General features: G+C 41.7%; 1 long non-coding RNA gene across 2 annotated transcripts in view; it reads right to left on the reverse strand.

Annotated features, from left to right (window-relative positions):
- Positions 1-1,031: 1,031 nt before the first annotated feature.
- LOC109488427 overlaps positions 1,032-4,996 on the reverse strand; it is a 20,942-nt gene continuing 16,977 nt past the window's right edge. For both annotated transcript variants that reach the window (XR_004627892.1, XR_002141405.2), the window contains exons 2-3: positions 1,364-1,462; positions 1,032-1,190 (exon numbers count right to left, since the gene is read on the reverse strand). This is a non-coding gene — a long non-coding RNA (uncharacterized LOC109488427). The remainder of the gene's footprint in view (positions 1,191-1,363; positions 1,463-4,996) is intronic.

The raw sequence follows: 4,996 nt of genomic DNA on the forward strand, positions 1-4,996 counted from the left end.
GAGCTCCCTCTGGAGACTTCTGGGAGGAATCTGTTTCCCGCCTTTCCCAGCTTCTGCAGATAAAGTCCTTAGATTCCTTGGCTCATGGAATTCTTCCATCTTCAAAGCCCATGACACAGCATGTTGCTTCAGCTGTCATGTGCCTTCGTCTTCTGCTTGTCAAATCTGCTTCTCTCTTAGAAGGGTGCTTGGGACAAGGCCCACCTGGCTAAACCCACCTCTAGATTCTTAATAACATCTGCAAAATCTCTTTTGCCCTGTAAGGTATCGTTCACAGGTTCTAGGCGTTAGGACCATGCCTTTGGGAACCATTATTCAGCCTATTATTCAGAGTTGAAAGCTAATTAATTGCAGAAAAAGCAGTTAATAGGTTGTTACTATAGGACAAATGACGGTTCAGTCTTCGGTGCTCAGCAAGGAGATTTGGGAAAATATAACACCTTAAACCAAATCAGCCAAATGAAGAACAGGGAAGGTGGTGCTAAGGCAGATAGTACAGCTAGCATGAAGGCCCAGGGGTGGGAGAACATGGCCTATTGAAAGACCTTAAAGACTGTCTTCTAGATACTTTTTACACATAGAGTAAAAGTAATGTGGGGTAGTGGTAAAAGATAAGCCTGTGAGAGTGAGAAATCATTTTATAACAAGTCAACTCTCATAGGATCATTTTCCCCTCAAAACTCAATGTCGAAATTTTAATATGATGTCAACAAATGATAATATGGGTTTTTTTGGGGGGAATAGAGTAACAGCAATAAATTCTATAGTCCAAATCATAAGATATACATAAAGGAATAAAATTAAGAGAAAACTTGATACTGGGCCAATACATAATAGAGTCTAGGGGAAAACAATGACCATGAAGGCTGCCAGCAGTTCAAAACAAAGCCCAAGAGATCATGACAAACTCAAATCCATTCTGAGTGAATTTCAGTGGCCAAGGATTGAGGTTCCTGTAATAGAAAACCAAGATTTCAGAGTACTGATGATTCTCAGTCTCAACCCATTCTTCTATTCCAAATTTATTGGCTTTGGTACACTATAGAGTTTCATGGGATCACTCAGCAGTTAAGGAAGTCCTTGCAAAAACAGCCTAAGAAAGTGGAAGCAATTATCTGATGTCAGGACCTCTGGTGTGTCCACTGGTGTTCAATGCTGAGTGCTGGCCATTGCAGGAAGTCAGAGTGTATCTGAAACAAAGACCAAGGCAGAAGGTGATGGCTCCGACACATGGCATACACCACAACTCTGCTTGGGTGTAAGCCCGAAAGCTGAGCAGGAGATGGCAGAGCTCATTCGGGAGCTAGGGCAAAGCGTGTACCAGCAGAGACTGATGCAAGTAATAACTGCGTAGTTTACTCACGTTTCTTTCACAACGATGCATTTCATTGATTCATTCCTTCATCTTTTCATCCCTCATAACTTCATTGCACCCTGCTATGCACAGGTACTCATTCCAGTTCTAGAAATATGGACATAAGACACAGTCAATTCATTCTCTCATTTATTTAGCAAATATTTATTGAATATTTACTATCTTTCAGGTGTTCCGCACACAGGATTGACTGGATAGGTCTTGTCCCTAAACATCCACAGTTTTGTGGGTGGGGGGAGCTGAGTATGCAGGTACTACACGGAGTGTAGGAAGAGACACTGGGTAGTAGAGGAGCACAGGGTGCGCAGGACATTGGCCTAGTCTTAGGAGATTCAGGGAGACTTCCTGGAAGAAGTGACTTCTAAACACGGTTGTAAAGCAGAAGTAGGAGTTTGAAAGTAATTGGGGTCGAAGGAGAACAAGATGGCAGGTAGAGTGGATATCCTTTACAAAGATTCAGAGAGAACAAAGAACACTATTGGAAACTTAAGTAGTTTATTTTTGGCTTTAGTCTGCAGTGGAAGGGTGGAGAAGTGATAGTGAGGCCACACAGAATGCTAAGGATAGATCGTGAAGGTTTGTGTATCATACTGAGGAGCTGGGATTTTCTCCTTGGGGCACTGATGTGGGTGGGAAAGGCCACGGGATCACGGAGGGTTATAACCAAGGGAATGACATCATCAGAATTTAGTTTTAGGTCATCGTTTTTTAGTGGAAAAGCTATCTTCCTCAAGCCTCCCCACACGCACGCACCTAACAACCCACTTGAAATAACACATCACGAAAGGAGAAACGTTACACTGACTTTGCAAACACAGCTTCAGGATGGTCCTTCTCTCTCTCCTTACCTGTCACTGCATGTGGATACATACTTGCCATCTGACTGCCATGTCCTCCTCAGAGAAACTTCATTGACAATGGAAATAAGGTCAAGAAGTCACACACAGAAATTAACCAGGATATTTTAAAGCAGTAAGTTATTTTAGTTCAAAATAGAAAACATCCCCCCAATTCCATCCTAACAGGAATTTGCATCTGGAAGCTGCTTCTAAATGGTACCAACAATTTAAATAGACCACATCCCCCTGGCAATTTCCCAACCCTGTGTCGGCTGGAGTCTTTCTCTCCTGCTTCTCCCTTCCCTCTCAAGATACATGAACCACTGACCTTTACTCGTCATCATTCCTTGTCTCCTGCCCCAACTGAAAGTAAATAGGGAAGACCATAATTGCAAAGAAGGAAAAGGAACCAGTTTTTATGGAGCACCTGTTCAAGGCATATTAGGTATTTCCTGATACCTTTACTACAGTCATTCTTTTTCCTGATAGCAACCCAGTGAGGTAGGTAAAATCCCTATTCTGCACTGGAGAAATTGGGTTTCATGGTGATTCATTTCTCCTTTCTCTGTGTCAGGCACTGGGGCACTGGGCTAGAAGTTCAGGGTCACAGGGCGTGGTCAGGGAGAGATTTGAGGCCAGATTCTTTTGGCTCATGTCTTTCCAGCTACATCATAAACAGGGCTCGGTCCTTTTATTGAGGTCTTTTGTTACTGGCGCCAGTGCTCACACAGTTCCCCGAGTTTCTGGTTCCCTGTTTTTCCCTCCCTGTGGCATTCTCAGTTCGTACCTACCCGCCCATTCAGACTTTGGAGTCTTCATGTTACTTTCCCCCTGGGTGTCTCTAACCTCCTAATTCTTGATTGCTGATGTGAGGATGTCCATTTACTCTTTGGTTGGAGCCCAACTCTGAGCCACTCACGCTCCGGGATCAGCCCCAGTCTGTCCCCTAATACACTTATCTCCCAGCACTGCCCAGGCAGGACCCAGTTTTTAAGCACTGGTAGCAGCTCTGATCCAGGGCCTGCCAGTCCTTTTTATCATACCTCCCATCGAGAGAGATCTTAAAAATCTTCTCTGTTTCCTCCGCCTCCTGCCACTGACCATTTAAAAAACTATTGCCATATTTTTCCAAGTGAAGCCGTGGAAAGCTTCATGATGAGATACTCATGTTTTCTATTTTGATTAAACACTTAGGAGCCAAGAAGACCCAGCTATTTTTTACAAACTGAATATAGGCAGTAAAATCAGGCTTATGAAGGGCGCTTGGGTGGCTCAGTCGCTTGGGCATCTGACTCTTCATTTCGGCTCAGATCTTGATCTCAGGCTCATGGGATTGAACGCCTTGAGGGGCTCCACACTCAGCGGGGAGTCTGGTTGAGACTCTCCCTCTGCCCCTCACCTGGCTCATGCGCACTCACTCTAAAATAAATAAATAAATATTTTTTAAAAATCAGGCTTATGAGTAAATTCGGTCCAAGAATCTAGTTAGAAAATCACAAGGCTATGAGATTTCTGAACGACCATTTAGCCTGCCTTTTACCCTCAGGTAGGAACATGCCTGAAGTTTGTAGAAAGCAGGGGGAGAATGATACATTAAAAAAAAAAGTACCCCAAAACCTAAGGGAATGATCTATTTAGGCTGTCCCTCACCTAGTACCACTCATATTAGAGATCATAAGATTTAAGAAAGACTCTTAGCTATATAGAAAACAAGGTTTGAATAATTTTTATAAAGGGAGAGAGTCTTTCTAGTGGCAGTTACCCAACTTGTAAAATTTAGTATGCAGTGGCCAAAACTGTGGGGCTTTGTGCTGATTTGCTATTTCTTTTAAATATGAATAAATTTTTAACTAATAATAATGTGTTTCCTGATCCAAAGTAGGATATTAATGATCAAATCTCATGGTTTAGACTATAAAGCAATTACTGCAAAGAACAGAGTTCTCTTGCCTGTGTTCCAAATGAGACAGAGAGAGAGAGAGAGAGAACCACCACATACACTGTGCAAACCCATCTTCCCTCCCTGGAACCTGCACTGAGCTGCTCGTTTTCCAACCAAGGTAACCCGACTTTGAAACAGACGTGATACAGCTTTAGCCAGTGTATAAGCTCTGATTTTTGTCAGTTTTTTTTAAAGTCATCACTTTATTTGCCAAGATTAACCTCTTTTCTCTAAGTAAAATAAAAGTATTCTTTGCCTAGTTAATAAAAAGAAAATAACACAATGTCTGTGTTAGCACATGACTTTAAAAGCAATGGAACACCTGTATAGAGGCTCTTGTTTGAAAGTGATTACAATGAACCCACAGAAGTACAGGCATTACGCAGGTGGCATTGACTTGGAACTCATGTTTAACTCAGACTTGTTATATAGTAAGTTCAGTTGTTGTTGTTGCTGTTCTTCTTCTTCTTAAGATTGCATTCAAGCTAAAATACTAAAGGAAAACAACAAGTGCAAACACTGTCGTATTGGGACTTGCATTGGACAGACCTGGATTTAAGTAAAGATTTTGCCAACTGCTGGCTGGATGACATCAAACTAGTAATTTAATCTGAGTTTCAGTTGGAGAGATTAAAACAGGAAATATAAAAAAGTGAGAAGAATGGTAGTGACCTCCTAAGGTTATTGCAAGGACTTGAAAAATTAGGCAGTGTCCAGGATATGATGCGAATTATTAACAAATGACATTATATTCTTATTACTAAATATAATGGTCTTCTTTACTTGAACACAGATTTAGAAATTAAGATACACTCTAACGCTGTTTCCAACAAAAACATG

Source organism: Ailuropoda melanoleuca, chromosome 9 (genome assembly GCF_002007445.2).
Source record: "Ailuropoda melanoleuca isolate Jingjing chromosome 9, ASM200744v2, whole genome shotgun sequence".
NCBI lineage: Eukaryota > Metazoa > Chordata > Mammalia > Carnivora > Ursidae > Ailuropoda > Ailuropoda melanoleuca.